We start from the raw sequence: 25,321 nt of genomic DNA on the forward strand, positions 1-25,321 counted from the left end.
AATTTTAGTTAACTTTCAGGTTTATTTCTATACGGCAACGTGAAACTTTGGGATTTGTCAAGGAGGATGCCTCCCTGGAAATCTTTTCTGGTTAACTGATTTCTATTCAGAAGAAACTCCAGAAAACTCCCCTGGCCAGATGTCGGTGAGGCCGAAACCCGCAACTAAATTGTATCAAAGTAAAAGGTTTTACTTTAATAAACATGAAATAATATTCATGTATGAAATTTGATCAGATCATGCATTGGTTCTATCTTCTTTAGAAGAATAAATTAAAGAGAAAAAGATTAATTTCATATATTATGCCTACCGTATAAACGTAATGTGTAAAAATGACTGTAACATAGGTTTATAGACAAAACATTGTGGAATTTTTAGATATACTCATTGTAACCGTTATTAACTCTCATAGATCAGAAATTAGAAGTCCTCCTATGTTTAATTTTATTTATAATTCCATCTCATAATCTTTACAATATTAATTTTTTACAGAATAATTCATTTTTATGCAACGTGTCTGTTTATAAATCTATTTTATCTTCACTTTTAATTAACAAATAATTTATAATTATGAATAGAAAACAAAAGCATTGTACAGATATACTTTATTTTATAAACCACACCCACTACATTTCATATTATTTAGTGTATAACGGTATAACGAGTTCAACAACGTTCGCAGTACGATAAACAAACGATAAGGCTTCTAATTAAGACCCGAAACTGACAAATGCAGATGCCGCCGTTGGGGCATAATTTAGAATTAATATTTATTTGGGAGCTATACTCTTGTCTCGGATGCCAGGTTTACAACTAATAACCCTTTAATTGTACTGAAAAAGAGTACACGATACAAATTTCTGAAGGTATTAAACCAATTGATGAATACCGTAAGTGGTTGCGAGAGAGAGAGAGAGAGAGAGAGAATTTACATAAGATTCGCCTGTAAAGAAATACTGTACCTGTAGATTGAAAGATCCGTTTGTACACCTGATGCAGGAGAGGATTCAATCTATCCTTTAGGAAGGTTAACTAAACCAGGAGGTTGGCACGTTAGAAGAATTTTGGATAATGTTCTGGGTCCTAGTCGATCGTATATCCATTTCGAAGTTAGAGTTAATAGGCGACGACTACCGTTATAGGACCAAGTGGCGACTCGTTGAGTCGGGGAGGAATGGGCGACGACTGCTTCATTGGACCGTCAGTTCCGATATTAAAACAGTAGAGCATGGCCGTGGAGGACAAGGAACGTCGCTTTCGCTGCCGAAATCGTGCAAACTGACGAGCTCTCAGGTAGTAAAGGATAAACAACGTCATAAAACTGTCAAATTACGTGGGAAGTATGTTCGCGTTTATAGAAAAATTATCGTGCTGCAATTTGAAAAAATTGTAGACTACAAATTCCGACTGATGTTCGTTGTCTATCAGTGTGGCTGTCTGACCTACCTTAATCTTCAGAAAGTTGTTAGATAGACGAAAGTCAAGATTAGAACAGGAGGCATACATTAACTATATAAGAACTACCGGTTTCGACCGGAAGTCACGTTCATGAATTGAACAAAATTTTTCCCTGAATGAAGTTAGATAGGTGACCGACACCACTTTATTGCTAACAGGAAAACTATGAAGTACAGGAGCAAGATACCACTAAAAGAATTGCGAACATTGAGACGAAAATTAGTAGCTCGGCATTGAGACGATGTCGCCATAAATAACTTACGAATTGCAATTACATTTTCTTATGTTCTGTTAACCTCGAGGTAAACTTGTAAGGTTACCTCGACGATGCCTAGGGACAGATATGCGGCTGAGAAAATTGGTCATCATGAAGGGCCCAATGTGACTGTTACTGCAGCTGACCACATGAAGCCATGGCCCATTGATCTTGACTGACATCAAGAACTTTTCCAGAACATTTCTAATCGTATTTTCTCTTTTTGTTCTTATGTTTTTGTGTGTGTGTTGTTTTTTAGTTTTCCAGTAATCTCTCCGAAGACGGAATGATCTGCAGGATGGCCGAGCCCCGTCCGGGATTTGAACCCAGGACCTCTCGTCTCGCCGACAGATGGCGTTTCGCTCTCCACATAAATTTTATCAAACGATGAGATCAGCCGATTAATTGTATCGTGTACAGTATTTTACACTCTGAAGGAAAACACTGTAGGTCTTCGCCGCTAATTGCTGTTGTGATTTAATACGATCTTCTAACGACAGCACTTCGCATTTCGGACATTTTCCAACAAACTGAAATGAATTTCCTTTGTTGCTAGACTAATTTATTAACACCTGCACCTAATTTCAAGGGTGGGAGAAGTGCTCGAGATGGATTCGAACGAGAGTTTAGACCAGGCATGTCAAACACGCGGCCTGCCAATACATAGATTGCGGCTCGCCGAGACTGTTTAAAATTTTTATATATCAAGCGACGTTTGAAGTTGGAAAGTTTGAACTTTTTGGTTGACGCTGGCGTCGCGTGTGGTTGCATGATCGCTTGGGACGCTGCGCGCTGGAGCGAGGCGTCAAATGAAAAACGGCGGCGAAGCCGAATGGAAATAAAAACGGAAGACGATCAGGAATATGACAGAACGCGGAGCGATCTAATCGGACACACGACACGTTTGTGTGGCCGTCAGCCATACTGATATTTGTATATTTGTACATATTTTATTATACTATGTTAGGCTCAGGAATCTTTCTTTGTTCTTTGTTCTAACTGTTCTAGAAATTTCCTTCCCAACCCTTTTTCCTTTGGGTGAGGTCACCGTTTCTGAGAAGTTAACTAGAAAAACAAAGGAGATGAGAGGTCCTGGGTCACGGGAACCAGGGGTGAGACACTTTTGGCTCGAACTCCAGAGAGAGAAGACGTACAAAGGTAGTGCTCCAGGTCTGAAGAGAGAGGCTGGGTAGTAAGTGGAGCTGCTCCTATTTCAACAATAAGGACATTCGATGAAAGAAGATATTGATAGGACACCAAGTTTGAGGTGTAGAGAAGGAAGGAACAGAGAAAGAACTGTTCAGAGAAAAGACTGAGACAGTGACCCATCCAAGACCACGAGGCCGAAAATCCCGGGTATTTCCTTCTTCCCCTTCTTACTATTCTTAGATGCTTATTTTTTTCTTTTTCTTTTTCTTTAGTTATAAGTTATAGTTATATGTCAACTCGCGGTTATTTGTCGTGTCGCATGGAATTATTGCTCATTAAAAGGGGTCCAATGCCTGTTGTATAATACTCCAGTTTTGCGTTGTAAGTTGGGATTAACTGATAAAGAACCGGTTCAAGGCGAAAATAAATTATTTGTTAAAAAGGCAACTCGTAATTTTTGTGTTACTGTGTTCGCGGAGTATCATCATATCGCTAGGAACATCACATTTGTACAAGTCGTCACAAAGTTTGCGAATGATATTTTGAACTCTAAAGTGGATTTTGGTTTTTTATTCATATTAAACTAAACAGTGATTTAATAAAAAATATAATCAAACTTCAAGAACAATGAGTAAGAAAAGATCAATTGAAGAGGAACATCGTAATTTTCAAGAAAAATGGGAATTGCAATATTTTTGTGTCCAAAACAAAAATAAAATATTATGCTTGATATGTAAAAACTCTATTTCAGTTCCTAAGGAATATAATATTAAAAGGCACTATGACAGAAATCATAAAAGAAACTATGACCAATACATTGAAAAACTTCGTGAAGACAAATTGTCGGAATTGAAATCAATTCTTCAAAAACAACAAAGTTTATTCACTAAATCTGTTGAAGACAATACAGCTGCTGTAAAAGTTAGTTATATATTATCACATTTAATCGCAAGTAGATCAAAACCATTTACTGAATCCCCTTCAGTAAATTTATTAGTGAATGCTTAATTAAAGCGGCGAAAGTATTATGTCCAGCAGAAATAAAAAAATTTAAAAGTGTAAGTTTAAGTCGAAATACTGTAGCTAGCAGAGTTGATGAAATAGCCGAAAATTTGAGAAATAAGCATAATTCAACAATATCAACGTTTCAAGCCTACTCTATTGCAATTGATGAAAGTACAGATATTCCAAATATCGCTCAGCTAGCCGTTTTTATTCGCGGATGCCATGTTAATTTAAAAATAAATGAAGAACTTTTGGAAATCATTCCTATGCATAATACAACTACTGGAGCTGATATTTTTGATGCATTTATGAAAGTTTTAAAGAAGAATAAGTTACCATTGGAAAAGTTGGTTTGTCTTGCAACTGATGGTGCACCTACCATGACCGGTATTACTAAAGGAGTTGTTGCAAGATTAAAAGAAACATGCAAACAGCATGGTAATAATAATTTTGAACATTTTCATTGTATTATTCACCAGCAAGTACTGTGCTGCAAAGTTTTAAATATCGGACATGTTTTAAAAATAGTCACCAAAATTGTAAATTATATTCGAGCACGTTGACTTAATCATCGTCAATTTGCTTCATTTCTGGAAGATATAGAATGTGAATACACCGATCTACCATATTATACGGAACTTCAATGACTTTCCAGTCATAAAGTGTTAAAACGATTCTTCAAATTGCTGGACGAAATCATAATTTTCTTGGAAACAAAAAATTATGAATGTGCTGAATTAAAAGATGGACAATGGATAAAGGACCTGACTTTCTCAGTTGATATAACAAATCATCTTAATCAACTTAATCTTAAGCTTCGAGGCAAAAAATCATGTTGTTACAACGCTATTTAATAATATTAACGCTTTCAAACAAAAACTATTACTTTGGCGAAAACAGATAGAAAAAGAAAATTTGTCTCACTTTGAAAGCTGTCAATATCTATTGCTTAAATCACCTAAATTAAAATTTACAGAATATTTTCACCAAATTAAATTGTTAGAAACGGAATTCGATCGAAGATTTTCTGATTTTAAAAGCTGTGAATTACAATTTCGTCTTTTTACTTCACCTCTATCTATCCATATTGAAATTGTTGATGAAAACTTACAAATAGAATTAATTGAAATCTGATGTGATAATTTGCTGAAGCAAAAATATATGTAAGTTGGAATTCCAGATTTTTATACATAATTATCTGTAGATCGGTTTCCTAAAATGTTATCGTTTGTTACGCGTATACTGGCTATGTTCTGAAGCACTTATTTATGCGAGCAACTATTTTCTTTAATGAAAAATAACAAAAATTCAGAAAAGTCGAGATTAACCGATCAACATTTATCATCAATTTTAAAAATTCCATCAGCTCAATATATTCAACCAAATTTTGTTGACTTGCTTTGCCAAAAACATTGTCAAATATCTTCTAAAAAGTAATATTAAACCGTAATTTTGTTTATTTCTTATAACTTTTATTTTTGTTTTTATAAAATATATAAAAAATTTATAGTTTAAGTTTAAAAAATAACATGAAATATAAAACGTCTATGTATATATAATAAATTTATATGTATGTATGTATATAAATTGAGCTTGACATTGAGTCTAATAAATACATTATATAATCATTCTAAAAATCATATTTTATTAATTTTTTGAACAGCGTGTCGTATTTTATCGTATTTTAATTATTAAATACCGTAAAAATCGTATTTTATAATTTTTTTTTTTGAAAACATGCGGCCCCCAACTTAATACAAAATAGATCATGTGGCCCGTAATATCATATGAGTTTGACATGCCTGGTTTAGACTAATTCATTATATTAGGAGGTGGAAACATTGTTGAGATGGGTTCTTACAATAGTTTAGACCAGATACATTCGCGAAAGTGGTCGCTTATTACAGGTGTTGTATGTTGTTTCGGACCGAAAATCCATGCCCGCGGTCGCGTTACACAGGTGGTCGTTTAATAAAAATAACTTATACGAAGACTCTATGGATAAACTATTCCGTGCCAGAAATTTTTGCCCGTTTTGACAGGTGCCCGTCGAATGCAGGTGGTCGCCTAAGCAGTTTTCACTGTATATCTATACTAATATTATAAAGAGGTAATGTTTGTAAGTATGTATGTAAGTTTATTTGACGCAGGTAATCTCCGAAACTACTCATCCGATTTCAAAAATTCTTTCACCAATATTTAGAATGGAACCTCGGGGTGGACATAGGATGTATATTATTTCGTTAAACATTCATATAAATTAAAAGATATAATCTAGGTTAATGTTTTTATGTCCAACAGATGGCGCTACGAGTACGACGCCCTAAGTTTGCTTTTCTGTGAAAATGAACTACAGCAGATCATCTTCTATCTATAAGTATAAATGAAAATGTAATGTTCGTTTGTTCCTACCGATTTTTTTTTTTGAAATTTTGACACAACGCTGCATTCGAATAAGCACGTGTTTTTATATAATATACATGTCGAAATCCTCGCCCAGGAGATGGACAGCTTAAGGCTTACCAATAAGAACTCTGCTTCTATTTATACTATTTCACATAAGGTTTTTTGCGTTTTTGATTGCGTTTTAATTGGGTACGTCAAGAAAATGTGCACTAATGGATTTTTCAAAAAATTCCCCCCCACGGGAGAAGTGTTATACATTTATAATAGATACATTTTGAGCCACAACGCCGCGTGGCGGGGAACGACGTTTTAAGTTCAAACATAAATTGAAATGATTTTCGTGTCTCTGGGTCAACGAAAGAGCTTAAGCTCCCGTAGTTTCCATTAAATCCTTATGATTTATTATAAAAGCTGAAACACTAATTTACTACATCATTGAAAATCAAAGAATGACATTTTACTCCTTGAGTTTTCAAAAACATTCCATGTTTACTAGCGTAATTCGTGTACGTAATCCGTAACTATAAACTTTTTATTAACTGAATAGGGTTGTCTTTTCCATCAAAACAAACGCCGTTTATTTGTTAATTTATTACAGAACAAACACTTTTGAGACTTGATACGAATAGAGTTTATCCTCGACGATCCAGATTATTCTGTCGATAGAAACATGTTGTACCATAATGTTAATGCCAGAGACGTAAAACGATATCTAAAGGCATGGAGATAAGCTATAAAAAAAACTTGGTATGAGTAGAAACATTTTGTAATAATTACAACACTATCGGACAATTGTTAATGTCAAATATTAAATAGTTATGTTATTATCCTAAATTATCATAATAATTTAGGATTTAAATATTCAAAAATTCAATAAATATGTTCTAAATTCCATTTTGAATTTGAACTAAACAAACGTTCGATATTACGTTGTTTCCGATCCGAACACAATTTCACACTTTTTTTATTTCATTGATGACTGTGCAAACAGACTTTAACGAAATTTGTCAAGCTATTTGGCACGTGTTAACAAAAGATTACGTAAAGTTTCCAAGCAGAAAAGAATTTGCCAATCTTGCGAAGAAATTTTAAAATAAAATGGAAGTTATTTCATGGCGTTGATGCAATGAATGAAAAACTTGTTGTGAGAGAGAGACAGATTTTCGATATAAAATTTCCACCACTCGGACAGAATTAGCACATTATCGATGGACTGGACACGTAAAATTTTCCAGGTTTTTTTTCACGCATATAACGCATAAATAATGACCACATTGACTCTAAATGATGTTCTCGAGAAACATTTTTTTAAGTAAATCGCCTACGTCTTTCTCTGTGATTACCTACAAAAAAACAAAACAAAATGAAATTCCGAACTAAAATTACTTCTCATACGTAATTCTAAGCACGTTTCTAATTGTTGCGTAAACAATAGATAGTAATAATAGATTTTCGGCCATTGTCGAAGAGTTTTTTGTTCGATGCTCAATTGTCGAATGCGATATTTGTTCTTCAAGTTAAGTTTAATGAGTAAGTTAAAGTACCTCTTTATTGTATAATTATATTAATTGCTTTTTAACGTGTCAAAAATGATTATAAAAACATAAAATAAAGAGTAATTTTCGATCAGATGTTTAAAAATCCCAATAGAATGTTATAAGTTGATATTCTTAGTGCCATTCGGGATATTTAACTTTGCATTCATTTTCCGCTTCAGACAATTTTATCATTAAACGTATTTTCTTCAAATAAATAACAATTTATTATTTCGTTTCTGCATCTTATCCAATTTCTTAATAATGGGTTCCATTAATATTTATTAATGGAACCCAATCATCAAATGAACTTAATCATCAAAACATCCAGTCATTTATTTTACGGGAATAACTCTTCAGTAAGCAATATTGCATATAAATTATTGGTTTTTCGATTGTAACAATTTACACTTTCCACAGAATTAATAATATCAAACACAATGTAATATTTATGTCAGAAATAAATTGACTTTTGCTACATTTTTAGTTTTATTTTTGTGGATTTTCAATGGAATAAATTTCCGAAATATGTTTCCACAATAAGAATTTCATCTGTTTATTTCACTATACTGTTTGTCATTTCCTTTATTTTCCTCTTTTAAATTTTTATATATAAATATGAAACTCACGCGAAAAACTTTTACGAATTGCTGTGTTTATTGCGTTTACCTTTATTCTCTAGTTTATAATTATCAAATGGATTTACGTGATAAAAGTCAATATTCCGCGTGTGAAAACGATGTTACTGCGGAAGATTCTTTCATTAGTATAGTGAATGCAATCCTACGACTGACGTCTGCAATTAATGCCGATTTTCCGGAAGAAACTGAATCGTCTTCTTTCGTAAGTTACAATTCAATGCAAATAATTTAAAAATTCTTATCATCCAAAGGTTTAAAACTGAAAAACAAAACACGAGAAATGCACAATCTTCTGTAAAGTGTCGTTTGTAACGGCTGCAAATAAATGATTTTTTTATAAAAAAATAACATTTATTAATATAATAAAAGAACATCTCGACTACTGTAAGATTATTCTATCAGAAATGAGAATTTTTCACATTTTACAGGATTCCGACGACGAAGAGGATGGAAATTTCTGGTTTCTGGAAACTACTCGATGCGAAAACAGACCTTTGAAGAAAGAGTTCATATTTCTAGAGAAGCATTCATTGGTCAAAAAAATAATATGTGAGGAAGACGAAGACGATGACGTCAATATTAAATTGAATGAAGGTGAGGTTACAAACAGATTATAAAGAATTATAAAATAAGTTGTTAAAGTTATTAAGAAATCTTTTAATGTTAAACTCATTTTGTTCAAATTTATTTAAATTATAAAACTTAATATTAGTAATCCATTTGCAGTATTTCACGTGTGTTGTATGTCGTAGTTTATTATATTCGAAACAATTCAAAAATAGATCATTCATTTCTACAAAGATTCCATTTATTTCGTCAAAAACACTTTCGATGATGATTTTTGTTAGTGTTTAACTAACAATTTTAACCACATTATACAAATATTCAGCAGTGAACATGATTAATTACGAGTAATCCAACAAATAAAATAATTGCAAAAAACACAACCTTAACATTGACGAAATCATTTATTGTCGTGCCCACTTCTCGTATCAAATTTAATCGAAAATTAATTTATCACTTTTCAAAGTATATGAAGAGAAATTTCTAATAATTTTAATAAAATTAAATAAATTTTATTATTCTGGCTGTTATAATATTTGACCTTTGACGTTTTTGGAACGGTTGTGACACCTCCGTTCAGCAAAAGTAAAGAAACGAAGCGCCGAAATATGTGTGTGTGTTTTCACGACTATTTCATTTAATATCACTGAATGTATAAACATTACAAACTGAAATTTGCACGGTAACTTGTTTAATTAATAAGGGACATCGTGGACATTCAATTTTGATGGCTGAAAATAAAAAAATATAAGTGGGTCACCCATCACGTCTCGAAAATAGTCGGTGTTTATGAAGATTTTTCAGGCTTTTAGAGCTTACAATTTTCTATACAAGTCGTCCCTATTTTGAAACTTCTACGCATTCTTTGAGTGTGCGACGTAAACAGACAGTGTATAAATGTAAAATAAACGCTCTTATATACATATAAATTTGTTGGAAATATAATTACCGACATCTGGTGTAATTAATAAAAGTCGTAGTCTACGCCTGTATCCAAATATACTTAAAAAACAGACAATTCGTACTAATAATTGTATAAATTTTGACTGTATTATATTTTTTATCCTTAGATTTATTCACAATGGAAGAAATCCGATTTGACATTTATTTACATAGTAATTATATTGAATTACCTTACTGTTTACACAATAAAACTACTTTCTGTCTTCCTATACAGTTTATATAGAAATATAGTGATATACTTCTACATAAACTTATTAGCCTGATGCATTTTTTATAACGAATGTGTTTGAATAGGTGTAGACATTACGATATAAAATTACATAAAGTTATATTCTTAAATGATTTTTGTAGATAAGAATAAAAAGAAAGAGATGACTGGAACAAATAAACAGTCGAAAAAATTAATTCGATTGAATAAGAGAAAAAATACTGATGGTCGATTTGCATACAAAAGTCAATCGGATGATGATGATGAAGTAAGAAAATATTTTCTAACTTTCTCTAATTTACACTTATGAATTCATTCGCCGAATTTCAATATTATTTTGATATTTTAAGACTGGTTTTCTCTCTCGTGTTCGCAATGATTTTATACATTCGGATTATAAAGTTCATGTTCGAAATTTTAAATTATAATGAGTATGAAAAAAATTGTAAATATTACTTTGAGAATAACCAAAATTTGCTAAAGACAAATTATGATATTCAATTATTAAAGAATTTTCTGTTACAAGCGAACACGTCATCATTTGTGCTTGTCGTTGATAAAATCCGTTTAGTTTAATTAAAGTCGTTTACTAAATGTCCAACATTTAAATTTATCCATTTTTATAAAATCAACAGAAGACAACACGTGTCCTTTTAATAGTAAATTTTTAAATCATTGGAGAAATTTAAACATATCATTTTTTATTAATTTTGAGTATTTATTGTAATTATACTGGCATCACTTTCGTAATATTATTTTTCAACAAACATTGTAATTTGAATCTGCGGATAATTTAATATTCATATTTTATTTACGAAATATTTCTATTATTTGCAGGAAACGACCAAATGTTTCGATGTTTTCGTGAAATTTTTTTGCAGATTTCCATCTATTATCTGCTCTTGTTTCAAAAGAAAAAAGTAAAATGGCGGAATGTACATCATCGTCTATATTTTAATCGTTACATTCCGTTCAGCACATAAAAGGAAAAAAAAAATATTACATTTTATTTAATATTATTAGAAAAATTTATGGAACGCACATTACAAAATTTATTGGTCAAAATATCTGGTGTGCAACTTTCATCGGCAGGCGCCCTGGCGATCTGTACATTCGGCCGATTTATTAATTCTTAATAAATACATAGCAAAGCATAATTTGGAAAAAATGAAATGAAAAGTTAAAAAAACATTGGAATTGTAAAAATTACATTTCGAAAAAGTTTCATAAAAATGGAAGTTTCGAAAATTTAATCAAAAATTTACAAGAAAAATTCAAAATTAAAATATAAATCGTATAAAAATCAACATAATTCAAAATGCATGCCTCTGCAAGGGAAGAAACCAAAAGACATCAGAAGGAATTGGCAAGGTGTCCCTTCGTAGAGGCATAATCACCATACTTGTCTCTACAAGGGAAAAAGCGCAGGTCATCAGAAGGAATTGGCAAGGTGTCCCTTCGTGGAGGCATAATCACCATACTTGTCTCTACAAGGGAAAAAGCGCAGGTCATCAGAAGGAATTGGCAAGGTGTCCCTTCGTGGAGGCATAATCACCATACTTGTCTCTACAAGGGAAAAAGCGCAGGTCATCAGAAGGAATTGGCAAGGTGTCCCTTCGTGGAGGCATAATCACCATACTTGTCTCTACAAGGGAAAAAGCGCAGGTCATCAGAAGGAATTGGCAAGGTGTCCCTTCGTGGAGGCATAATCACCATACTTGTCTCTACAAGGGAAAAAGCGCAGGTCATCAGAAGGAATTGGCAAGGTGTCCCTTCGTGGAGGCATAATCACCATACTTGTCTCTACAAGGGAAAAAGCGCAGGTCATCAGAAGGAATTGGCAAGGTGTCCCTTCGTGGAGGCATAATCACCATACTTGTCTCTACAAGGGAAAAAGCGCAGGTCATCAGAAGGAATTGGCAAGGTGTCCCTTCGTGGAGGCATAATCACCATACTTGTCTCTACAAGGGAAAAAGCGCAGGTCATCAGAAGGAATTGGCAAGGTGTCCCTTCGTGGAGGCATAATCACCATACTTGTCTCTACAAGGGAAAAAGCGCAGGTCATCAGAAGGAATTGGCAAGGTGTCCCTTCGTGGAGGCATAATCACCATACTTGTCTCTACAAGGGAAAAAGCGCAGGTCATCAGAAGGAATTGGCAAGGTGTCCCTTCGTGGAGGCATAATCACCATACTTGTCTCTACAAGGGAAAAAGCGCAGGTCATCAGAAGGAATTGGCAAGGTGTCCCTTCGTGGAGGCATAATCACCATACTTGTCTCTACAAGGGAAAAAGCGCAGGTCATCAGAAGGAATTGGCAAGGTGTCCCTTCGTGGAGGCATAATCACCATACTTGTCTCTACAAGGGAAAAAGCGCAGGTCATCAGAAGGAATTGGCAAGGTGTCCCTTCGTGGAGGCATAATCACCATACTTGTCTCTACAAGGGAAAAAGCGCAGGTCATCAGAAGGAATTGGCAAGGTGTCCCTTCGTGGAGGCATAATCACCATACTTGTCTCTACAAGGGAAAAAGCGCAGGTCATCAGAAGGAATTGGCAAGGTGTCCCTTCGTGGAGGCATAATCACCATACTTGTCTCTACAAGGGAAAAAGCGCAGGTCATCAGAAGGAATTGGCAAGGTGTCCCTTCGTGGAGGCATAATCACCATACTTGTCTCTACAAGGGAAAAAGCGCAGGTCATCAGAAGGAATTGGCAAGGTGTCCCTTCGTGGAGGCATAATCACCATACTTGTCTCTACAAGGGAAAAAGCGCAGGTCATCAGAAGGAATTGGCAAGGTGTCCCTTCGTGGAGGCATAATCACCATACTTGTCTCTACAAGGGAAAAAGCGCAGGTCATCAGAAGGAATTGGCAAGGTGTCCCTTCGTGGAGGCATAATCACCATACTTGTCTCTACAAGGGAAAAAGCGCAGGTCATCAGAAGGAATTGGCAAGGTGTCCCTTCGTGGAGGCATAATCACCATACTTGTCTCTACAAGGGAAAAAGCGCAGGTCATCAGAAGGAATTGGCAAGGTGTCCCTTCGTGGAGGCATAATCACCATACTTGTCTCTACAAGGGAAAAAGCGCAGGTCATCAGAAGGAATTGGCAAGGTGTCCCTTCGTGGAGGCATAATCACCATACTTGTCTCTACAAGGGAAAAAGCGCAGGTCATCAGAAGGAATTGGCAAGGTGTCCCTTCGTGGAGGCATAATCACCATACTTGTCTCTACAAGGGAAAAAGCGCAGGTCATCAGAAGGAATTGGCAAGGTGTCCCTTCGTGGAGGCATAATCACCATACTTGTCTCTACAAGGGAAAAAGCGCAGGTCATCAGAAGGAATTGGCAAGGTGTCCCTTCGTGGAGGCATAATCACCATACTTGTCTCTACAAGGGAAAAAGCGCAGGTCATCAGAAGGAATTGGCAAGGTGTCCCTTCGTGGAGGCATAATCACCATACTTGTCTCTACAAGGGAAAAAGCGCAGGTCATCAGAAGGAATTGGCAAGGTGTCCCTTCGTGGAGGCATAATCACCATACTTGTCTCTACAAGGGAAAAAGCGCAGGTCATCAGAAGGAATTGGCAAGGTGTCCCTTCGTGGAGGCATAATCACCATACTTGTCTCTACAAGGGAAAAAGCGCAGGTCATCAGAAGGAATTGGCAAGGTGTCCCTTCGTGGAGGCATAATCACCATACTTGTCTCTACAAGGGAAAAAGCGCAGGTCATCAGAAGGAATTGGCAAGGTGTCCCTTCGTGGAGGCATAATCACCATACTTGTCTCTACAAGGGAAAAAGCGCAGGTCATCAGAAGGAATTGGCAAGGTGTCCCTTCGTGGAGGCATAATCACCATACTTGTCTCTACAAGGGAAAAAGCGCAGGTCATCAGAAGGAATTGGCAAGGTGTCCCTTCGTGGAGGCATAATCACCATACTTGTCTCTACAAGGGAAAAAGCGCAGGTCATCAGAAGGAATTGGCAAGGTGTCCCTTCGTGGAGGCATAATCACCATACTTGTCTCTACAAGGGAAAAAGCGCAGGTCATCAGAAGGAATTGGCAAGGTGTCCCTTCGTGGAGGCATAATCACCATACTTGTCTCTACAAGGGAAAAAGCGCAGGTCATCAGAAGGAATTGGCAAGGTGTCCCTTCGTGGAGGCATAATCACCATACTTGTCTCTACAAGGGAAAAAGCGCAGGTCATCAGAAGGAATTGGCAAGGTGTCCCTTCGTGGAGGCATAATCACCATACTTGTCTCTACAAGGGAAAAAGCGCAGGTCATCAGAAGGAATTGGCAAGGTGTCCCTTCGTGGAGGCATAATCACCATACTTGTCTCTACAAGGGAAAAAGCGCAGGTCATCAGAAGGAATTGGCAAGGTGTCCCTTCGTGGAGGCATAATCACCATACTTGTCTCTACAAGGGAAAAAGCGCAGGTCATCAGAAGGAATTGGCAAGGTGTCCCTTCGTGGAGGCATAATCACCATACTTGTCTCTACAAGGGAAAAAGCGCAGGTCATCAGAAGGAATTGGCAAGGTGTCCCTTCGTGGAGGCATAATCACCATACTTGTCTCTACAAGGGAAAAAGCGCAGGTCATCAGAAGGAATTGGCAAGGTGTCCCTTCGTGGAGGCATAATCACCATACTTGTCTCTACAAGGGAAAAAGCGCAGGTCATCAGAAGGAATTGGCAAGGTGTCCCTTCGTGGAGGCATAATCACCATACTTGTCTCTACAAGGGAAAAAGCGCAGGTCATCAGAAGGAATTGGCAAGGTGTCCCTTCGTGGAGGCATAATCACCATACTTGTCTCTACAAGGGAAAAAGCGCAGGTCATCAGAAGGAATTGGCAAGGTGTCCCTTCGTGGAGGCATAATCACCATACTTGTCTCTACAAGGGAAAAAGCGCAGGTCATCAGAAGGAATTGGCAAGGTGTCCCTTCGTGGAGGCATAATCACCATACTTGTCTCTACAAGGGAAAAAGCGCAGGTCATCAGAAGGAATTGGCAAGGTGTCCCTTCGTGGAGGCATAATCACCATACTTGTCTCTACAAGGGAAAAAGCGCAGGTCATCAGAAGGAATTGGCAAGGTGTCCCTTCGTGGAGGCATAATCACCATACTTGTCTCTACAAGGGAAAAAGCGCAGGTCATCAGAAGGAATTGGCAAGGTGTCCCTTCGTGGAGGCATAATCACCATACTTGTCTCTACAAGGGAAAAAGCGCAGGTCATCAGAAGGAATTGGCAAGGTGTCCCTTCGTGGAGGCATAATCACCATACTTGTCTCTACAAGGGAAAAAGCGCAGGTCATCAGAAGGAATTGGCAAGGTGTCCCTTCGTGGAGGCATAATCACCATACTTGTCTCTACAAGGGAAAAAGCGCAGGTCATCAGAAGGAATTGGCAAGGTGTCCCTTCGTGGAGGCATAATCACCATACTTGTCTCTACAAGGGAAAAAGCGCAGGTCATCAGAAGGAATTGGCAAGGTGTCCCTTCGTGGAGGCATAATCACCATACTTGTCTCTACAAGGGAAAAAGCGCAGGTCATCAGAAGGAATTGGCAAGGTGTCCCTTCGTGGAGGCATAATCACCATACTTGTCTCTACAAGGGAAAAAGCGCAGGTCATCAGAAGGAATTGGCAAGGTGTCCCTTCGTGGAGGCATAATCACCATACTTGTCTCTACAAGGGAAAAAGCGCAGGTCATCAGAAGGAATTGGCAAGGTGTCCCTTCGTGGAGGCATAATCACCATACTTGTCTCTACAAGGGAAAAAGCGCAGGTCATCAGAAGGAATTGGCAAGGTGTCCCTTCGTGGAGGCATAATCACCATACTTGTCTCTACAAGGGAAAAAGCGCAGGTCATCAGAAGGAATTGGCAAGGTGTCCCTTCGTGGAGGCATAATCACCATACTTGTCTCTACAAGGGAAAAAGCGCAGGTCATCAGAAGGAATTGGCAAGGTGTCCCTTCGTGGAGGCATAATCACCATACTTGTCTCTACAAGGGAAAAAGCGCAGGTCATCAGAAGGAATTGGCAAGGTGTCCCTTCGTGGAGGCATAATCACCATACTTGTCTCTACAAGGGAAAAAGCGCAGGTCATCAGAAGGAATTGGCAAGGTGTCCCTTCGTGGAGGCATAATCACCATACTTGTCTCTACAAGGGAAAAAGCGCAGGTCATCAGAAGGAATTGGCAAGGTGTCCCTTCGTGGAGGCATAATCACCATACTTGTCTCTACAAGGGAAAAAGCGCAGGTCATCAGAAGGAATTGGCAAGGTGTCCCTTCGTGGAGGCATAATCACCATACTTGTCTCTACAAGGGAAAAAGCGCAGGTCATCAGAAGGAATTGGCAAGGTGTCCCTTCGTGGAGGCATAATCACCATACTTGTCTCTACAAGGGAAAAAGCGCAGGTCATCAGAAGGAATTGGCAAGGTGTCCCTTCGTGGAGGCATAATCACCATACTTGTCTCTACAAGGGAAAAAGCGCAGGTCATCAGAAGGAATTGGCAAGGTGTCCCTTCGTGGAGGCATAATCACCATACTTGTCTCTACAAGGGAAAAAGCGCAGGTCATCAGAAGGAATTGGCAAGGTGTCCCTTCGTGGAGGCATAATCACCATACTTGTCTCTACAAGGGAAAAAGCGCAGGTCATCAGAAGGAATTGGCAAGGTGTCCCTTCGTGGAGGCATAATCACCATACTTGTCTCTACAAGGGAAAAAGCGCAGGTCATCAGAAGGAATTGGCAAGGTGTCCCTTCGTGGAGGCATAATCACCATACTTGTCTCTACAAGGGAAAAAGCGCAGGTCATCAGAAGGAATTGGCAAGGTGTCCCTTCGTGGAGGCATAATCACCATACTTGTCTCTACAAGGGAAAAAGCGCAGGTCATCAGAAGGAATTGGCAAGGTGTCCCTTCGTGGAGGCATAATCACCATACTTGTCTCTACAAGGGAAAAAGCGCAGGTCATCAGAAGGAATTGGCAAGGTGTCCCTTCGTGGAGGCATAATCACCATACTTGTCTCTACAAGGGAAAAAGCGCAGGTCATCAGAAGGAATTGGCAAGGTGTCCCTTCGTGGAGGCATAATCACCATACTTGTCTCTACAAGGGAAAAAGCGCAGGTCATCAGAAGGAATTGGCAAGGTGTCCCTTCGTGGAGGCATAATCACCATACTTGTCTCTACAAGGGAAAAAGCGCAGGTCATCAGAAGGAATTGGCAAGGTGTCCCTTCGTGGAGGCATAATCACCATACTTGTCTCTACAAGGGAAAAAGCGCAGGTCATCAGAAGGAATTGGCAAGGTGTCCCTTCGTGGAGGCATAATCACCATACTTGTCTCTACAAGGGAAAAAGCGCAGGTCATCAGAAGGAATTGGCAAGGTGTCCCTTCGTGGAGGCATAATCACCATACTTGTCTCTACAAGGGAAAAAGCGCAGGTCATCAGAAGGAATTGGCAAGGTGTCCCTTCGTGGAGGCATAATCACCATACTTGTCTCTACAAGGGAAAAAGCGCAGGTCATCAGAAGGAATTGGCAAGGTGTCCCTTCGTGGAGGCATAATCACCATACTTGTCTCTACAAGGGAAAAAGCGCAGGTCATCAGAAGGAATTGGCAAGGTGTCCCTTCGTGGAGGCATAATCACCATACTTGTCTCTACAAGGGAAAAAGCGCAGGTCATCAGAAGGAATTGGCAAGGTGTCCCTTCGTGGAGGCATAATCACCATACTTGTCTCTACAAGGGAAAAAGCGCAGGTCATCAGAAGGAATTGGCAAGGTGTCCCTTCGTGGAGGCATAATCACCATACTTGTCTCTACAAGGGAAAAAGCGCAGGTCATCAGAAGGAATTGGCAAGGTGTCCCTTCGTGGAGGCATAATCACCATACTTGTCTCTACAAGGGAAAAAGCGCAGGTCATCAGAAGGAATTGGCAAGGTGTCCCTTCGTGGAGGCATAATCACCATACTTGTCTCTACAAGGGAAAAAGCGCAGGTCATCAGAAGGAATTGGCAAGGTGTCCCTTCGTGGAGGCATAATCACCATACTTGTCTCTACAAGGGAAAAAGCGCAGGTCATCAGAAGGAATTGGCAAGGTGTCCCTTCGTGGAGGCATAATCACCATACTTGTCTCTACAAGGGAAAAAGCGCAGGTCATCAGAAGGAATTGGCAAGGTGTCCCTTCGTGGAGGCATAATCACCATACTTGTCTCTACAAGGGAAAAAGCGCAGGTCATCAGAAGGAATTGGCAAGGTGTCCCTTCGTGGAGGCATAATCACCATACTTGTCTCTACAAGGGAAAAAGCGCAGGTCATCAGAAGGAATTGGCAAGGTGTCCCTTCGTGGAGGCATAATCACCATACTTGTCTCTACAAGGGAAAAAGCGCAGGTCATCAGAAGGAATTGGCAAGGTGTCCCTTCGTGGAGGCATAATCACCATACTTGTCTCTACAAGGGAAAAAGCGCAGGTCATCAGAAGGAATTGGCAAGGTGTCCCTTCGTGGAGGCATAATCACCATACTTGTCTCTACAAGGGAAAAAGCGCAGGTCATCAGAAGGAATTGGCAAGGTGTCCCTTCGTGGAGGCATAATCACCATACTTGTCTCTACAAGGGAAAAAGCGCAGGTCATCAGAAGGAATTGGCAAGGTGTCCCTTCGTGGAGGCATAATCACCATACTTGTCTCTACAAGGGAAAAAGCGCAGGTCATCAGAAGGAATTGGCAAGGTGTCCCTTCGTGGAGGCATAATCACCATACTTGTCTCTACAAGGGAAAAAGCGCAGGTCATCAGAAGGAATTGGCAAGGTGTCCCTTCGTGGAGGCATAATCACCATACTTGTCTCTACAAGGGAAAAAGCGCAGGTCATCAGAAGGAATTGGCAAGGTGTCCCTTCGTGGAGGCATAATCACCATACTTGTCTCTACAAGGGAAAAAGCGCAGGTCATCAGAAGGAATTGGCAAGGTGTCCCTTCGTGGAGGCATAATCACCATACTTGTCTCTACAAGGGAAAAAGCGCAGGTCATCAGAAGGAATTGGCAAGGTGTCCCTTCGTGGAGGCATAATCACCATACTTGTCTCTACAAGGGAAAAAGCGCAGGTCATCAGAAGGAATTGGCAAGGTGTCCCTTCGTGGAGGCATAATCACCATACTTGTCTCTACAAGGGAAAAAGCGCAGGTCATCAGAAGGAATTGGCAAGGTGTCCCTTCGTGGAGGCATAATCACCATACTTGTCTCTACAAGGGAAAAAGCGCAGGTCATCAGAAGGAATTGGCAAGGTGTCCCTTCGTGGAGGCATAATCACCATACTTGTCTCTACAAGGGAAAAAGCGCAGGTCATCAGAAGGAATTGGCAAGGTGTCCCTTCGTGGAGGCATAATCACCATACTTGTCTCTACAAGGGAAAAAGCGCAGGTCATCAGAAGGAATTGGCAAGGTGTCCCTTCGTGGAGGCATAATCACCATACTTGTCTCTACAAGGGAAAAAGCGCAGGTCATCAGAAGGAATTGGCAAGGTGTCCCTTCGTGGAGGCATAATCACCATACTTGTCTCTACAAGGGAAAAAGCGCAGGTCATCAGAAGGAATTGGCAAGGTGTCCCTTCGTGGAGGCATAATCACCATACTTGTCTCTACAAGGGAAAAAGCGCAGGTCATCAGAAGGAATTGGCAAGGTGTCCCTTCGTGGAGGCATAATCACCATACTTGTCTCTACAAGGGAAAAAGCGCAGGTCATCAGAAGGAATTGGCAAGGTGTCCCTTCGTGGAGGCATAATCACCATACTTGTCTCTACAAGGGAAAAAGCGCAGGTCATCAGAAGGAATTGGCAAGGTGTCCCTTCGTGGAGGCATAATCACCATACTTGTCTCTACAAGGGAAAAAGCGCAGGTCATCAGAAGGAATTGGCAAGGTGTCCCTTCGTGGAGGCATAATCACCATACTTGTCTCTACAAGGGAAAAAGCGCAGGTCATCAGAAGGAATTGGCAAGGTGTCCCTTCGTGGAGGCATAATCACCATACTTGTCTCTACAAGGGAAAAAGCGCAGGTCATCAGAAGGAATTGGCAAGGTGTCCCTTCGTGGAGGCATAATCACCATACTTGTCTCTACAAGGGAAAAAGCGCAGGTCATCAGAAGGAATTGGCAAGGTGTCCCTTCGTGGAGGCATAATCACCATACTTGTCTCTACAAGGGAAAAAGCGCAGGTCATCAGAAGGAATTGGCAAGGTGTCCCTTCGTGGAGGCATAATCACCATACTTGTCTCTACAAGGGAAAAAGCGCAGGTCATCAGAAGGAATTGGCAAGGTGTCCCTTCGTGGAGGCATAATCACCATACTTGTCTCTACAAGGGAAAAAGCGCAGGTCATCAGAAGGAATTGGCAAGGTGTCCCTTCGTGGAGGCATAATCACCATACTTGTCTCTACAAGGGAAAAAGCGCAGGTCATCAGAAGGAATTGGCAAGGTGTCCCTTCGTGGAGGCATAATCACCATACTTGTCTCTACAAGGGAAAAAGCGCAGGTCATCAGAAGGAATTGGCAAGGTGTCCCTTCGTGGAGGCATAATCACCATACTTGTCTCTACAAGGGAAAAAGCGCAGGTCATCAGAAGGAATTGGCAAGGTGTCCCTTCGTGGAGGCATAATCACCATACTTGTCTCTACAAGGGAAAAAGCGCAGGTCATCAGAAGGAATTGGCAAGGTGTCCCTTCGTGGAGGCATAATCACCATACTTGTCTCTACAAGGGAAAAAGCGCAGGTCATCAGAAGGAATTGGCAAGGTGTCCCTTCGTGGAGGCATAATCACCATACTTGTCTCTACAAGGGAAAAAGCGCAGGTCATCAGAAGGAATTGGCAAGGTGTCCCTTCGTGGAGGCATAATCACCATACTTGTCTCTACAAGGGAAAAAGCGCAGGTCATCAGAAGGAATTGGCAAGGTGTCCCTTCGTGGAGGCATAATCACCATACTTGTCTCTACAAGGGAAAAAGCGCAGGTCATCAGAAGGAATTGGCAAGGTGTCCCTTCGTGGAGGCATAATCACCATACTTGTCTCTACAAGGGAAAAAGCGCAGGTCATCAGAAGGAATTGGCAAGGTGTCCCTTCGTGGAGGCATAATCACCATACTTGTCTCTACAAGGGAAAAAGCGCAGGTCATCAGAAGGAATTGGCAAGGTGTCCCTTCGTGGAGGCATAATCACCATACTTGTCTCTACAAGGGAAAAAGCGCAGGTCATCAGAAGGAATTGGCAAGGTGTCCCTTCGTGGAGGCATAATCACCATACTTGTCTCTACAAGGGAAAAAGCGCAGGTCATCAGAAGGAATTGGCAAGGTGTCCCTTCGTGGAGGCATAATCACCATACTTGTCTCTACAAGGGAAAAAGCGCAGGTCATCAGAAGGAATTGGCAAGGTGTCCCTTCGTGGAGGCATAATCACCATACTTGTCTCTACAAGGGAAAAAGCGCAGGTCATCAGAAGGAATTGGCAAGGTGTCCCTTCGTGGAGGCATAATCACCATACTTGTCTCTACAAGGGAAAAAGCGCAGGTCATCAGAAGGAATTGGCAAGGTGTCCCTTCGTGGAGGCATAATCACCATACTTGTCTCTACAAGGGAAAAAGCGCAGGTCATCAGAAGGAATTGGCAAGGTGTCCCTTCGTGGAGGCATAATCACCATACTTGTCTCTACAAGGGAAAAAGCGCAGGTCATCAGAAGGAATTGGCAAGGTGTCCCTTCGTGGAGGCATAATCACCATACTTGTCTCTACAAGGGAAAAAGCGCAGGTCATCAGAAGGAATTGGCAAGGTGTCCCTTCGTGGAGGCATAATCACCATACTTGTCTCTACAAGGGAAAAAGCGCAGGTCATCAGAAGGAATTGGCAAGGTGTCCCTTCGTGGAGGCATAATCACCATACTTGTCTCTACAAGGGAAAAAGCGCAGGTCATCAGAAGGAATTGGCANATATACTAATATACTAATTACATGGGATATAATAATATACTACACTAATAATGGATTTTTTCATACTTTTCGGTTATCCGACTTTTCAATTATCCGACCAACCCCAGTCCCCAATTAGGGCGGATAATCGAGGTTCTACTGTAGTTAAAACGAACTATTATCTAGAGATCATTTATCTTCCTTTTCATTCAAATCGTTTTGTAATTTATCGTAGTTGTCTTATTTTTCTTTCTCTTCCACTTGTTGTTATTACTTTTACTCTTTTTAAATTCTTATTTGTCTTCCATTTTTTGTTCTTATTTTGTTTTTTACTTACCCGGCTTTTAAATGACAGATGTAAAGTATAGCGATTGGTCAAAAAACCCGTAATATTTTTATGTTTTTGGACTCGGAGACTTTAAAACTTAAAGAAATGTAAACGGGTTTCCGTGCTTTCTTCATGTATAAATGTTAGTGCGTGAGGACCACAATTTTGTTCACCTATTTTGAAGCTGCGCTTTCTGTCGAAAAATTTCAGAAATCTTACCGAAAGATTCTATATATGGAAGATGGATACTACAAAATATTAGTGGTTTAAAATTTAAAGGTATATAGAGGGGTATACAGGTTTAATGTAAAAGGGTGTATAGGTTTAAAGTATAATACTGTATACAAAAGAGGATATACAGGTGCGTCGTCTGTCGTAACTCGATTATAATCGGATTTACTGAAGATTTTACTCGTCATTATCATTTACAAGTTGCTACAAAACTCCTCTCTATCCCTAAAATTAAGTTTGTCATTTAATCATAATTATTAACGTATAATAAAATAAAACATAAAATAATATCGTAACAGATGGCGTCACACGCAATTTCGAATGTTGTTACAGGGAAAGTGATGCAACTCGTTGCTGCATTTTTGGGTTACATCCTGAAAAATTGTAGACTTACAAATTCCCACTGTGTTCTGTCTGTCTGTTTCTCCTTAATCTCGGGTACAGGGCTAGATAGATGAACAAGACCAGCTATGAAAAGCGTAGGAGCTGTAGGCCTGGATTAATTATATCCGGTAGAAACGTATACAAATGTGAAGTCACATTATTTCATTTCTGTTTATCTTCATCTCCTGCTTACATAGCTGTCATATTAGTAAAAAAACTTATATGTTTTATGATAATAAAGGTCTCTTTAAATTGATCATCGAAAATACCCTTTTCTTATCTCCCGCTACACCCATTGTAGGCGTAGCCCAATTCAATCTTCAAGGCTCTCTTATTGCATAAACAGTGGAAAGTGTCAAAACAAGAAGTCAAACTTGAAATAGATTTCACTACTCTATGCAATTCCTATTGTTTGAGATAAACTCCTACTTTATGAACCCCCTTCAAATGCAAGCATCTATGATTAATTCTGATTTTTAATACCCGCAATTAATTTAATTGTTTTAATTGAAAATATTATTAAAAAAAACTATATAAAATGTTAAAAATAACCCCAAAAATGCTTTTTTATTATACACAAACACTCACTGCAGCTATATTTATTTTTTACAAACCACAAAATTTCACACGTTTAGTCTACATTGTCTACAATCTGGATGACCTTGATAACAGATGATGCTGCTTTCCCGGGTCGTCTACATATATGCTTCAGGGAAAGACAAGATTAAAGCAGGAGGGGAGCTAATTCACCAAATATATTCAAATATACCACAGATTTCCCGATTTCTTTGCAGTTAAAACACAGGGGAGACCGAAAAAAGGTATATATGAAAAATTCTACTGAATAAAAAAAAATTCTGCTGATGTTATAGAAATCATCCAATAGCATTTAAAAAATTTTACGGACGACAAATTAGTCAAATAGAAGTTTTGAATGATTTAATTACTTTGATAAAGAAATTACTCCCATAAAAAAAACAATAGCGCAATTAATTATCTAATTAAAAACTCGTCATAAAAAATTTTCGCGGCAAAAACAATTCATGAAATTCGCAGATANTCAAATAGAAGTTTTGAATGATTTAATTACTTTGATAAAGAAATTACTCCCATAAAAAAAACAATAGCGCAATTAATTATCTAATTAAAAACTCGTCATAAAAAATTTTCGCGGCAAAAACAATTCATGAAATTCGCAGATATCATCGATAACGATGTATATGTACGAATCCATTCATTTTTGGAAAAGTTACAGTACAGAAGAGATATAAACAGCGGGAGCATCAGAAACGTGCAGTGAACAGATTGTTCCATGTTTTCGCCTAAATAAAAATTGAGAAAGATACTGAAACTGAAAAAAAAAACTATAAAAAAGCGTTTCCTTTATGCGAAATTAGAATATAAAAATACTGGATATAGNACTTGTCTCTACAAGGGAAAAAGCGCAGGTCATCAGAAGGAATTGGCAAGGTGTCCCTTCGTGGAGGCATAATCACCATACTTGTCTCTACAAGGAAAAAGCGAAAGAGATAAGAACGATTTGTCAAGGTGTTCCTTCGTGGAGTCATTATCAATAATGCTTGTCTCTGCAAGAGAAGAAACCAAGAAAATATCAATTGAAATAGTAAAACAGAAATCTGTTTGCCTTCGATAATATTTCGATTACGTAACAAAATAATGGATCGTGACATGAGAAATGCTGTTTTTCCTAAAGATAAAAGCTTCATTCTATTCAAATCTTTAAGGCAGACAAAGGTTTTTTTTCTGAATCAAACAAATAATTACTTTCATTTGATCTCAAAATATGGAATCCGTGTTTAAATTTAAGAAATAGAGTTGGAATGCACACCGTTTAACACCTATTTATATGTTTTTTCTACGAAAGTGTTTTATCTTAGGTTTATTATTATTATTTGTAAAAATTATTACCATGATTGCAACTAAAGTCGTTAGTCTTTGTGTTGCGTTTTTCAAACAATAAATTAATGTGCCTTTCAAGTGTTTATTGTTCAATTTATTATAAAGTACATCCGAACAATTTTTAAATTTATTCCACGAAATTTAAACAGACAGAGATAGACCCTAGTTTGCTTACAAATGTAATAATAATTTCAATTATTCGTATGTGTATAGCATAAGAAATAGATCATGATATGACATTTGAAATGCGTTCAATGATATCCTAATGTATTTTTTATATAATTATGTGATGTAGTTATGAATAATACATACGCGAATAATTATGCCTTCCGGGAGGA

At 38.5% G+C, this 25,321-nt stretch overlaps 1 long non-coding RNA gene and 1 pseudogene across 1 annotated transcript; both read left to right on the forward strand.

Annotated features, from left to right (window-relative positions):
* The first annotated feature begins 3,490 nt into the window (after positions 1 to 3,490).
* LOC111612539 lies at positions 3,491 to 5,305 on the forward strand (annotated as a pseudogene).
* A 1,904-nt stretch (positions 5,306 to 7,209) lies between these two features.
* On the forward strand, positions 7,210 to 25,049 carry LOC111612537. Its single transcript, XR_002754622.1, has 6 exons — positions 7,210 to 7,804; positions 8,492 to 8,652; positions 8,879 to 9,044; positions 10,329 to 10,453; positions 11,023 to 22,120; positions 24,512 to 25,049. It is a non-coding gene; the product is annotated as an uncharacterized LOC111612537 (long non-coding RNA).
* Positions 25,050 to 25,321: the final 272 nt, after the last annotated feature.

The sequence above is a fragment of the Centruroides sculpturatus genome, unplaced genomic scaffold (assembly GCF_000671375.1).
Source record: "Centruroides sculpturatus isolate CEXI.00-Female unplaced genomic scaffold, Cexi_2.0 scaffold1734, whole genome shotgun sequence".
NCBI lineage: Eukaryota > Metazoa > Arthropoda > Arachnida > Scorpiones > Buthidae > Centruroides > Centruroides sculpturatus.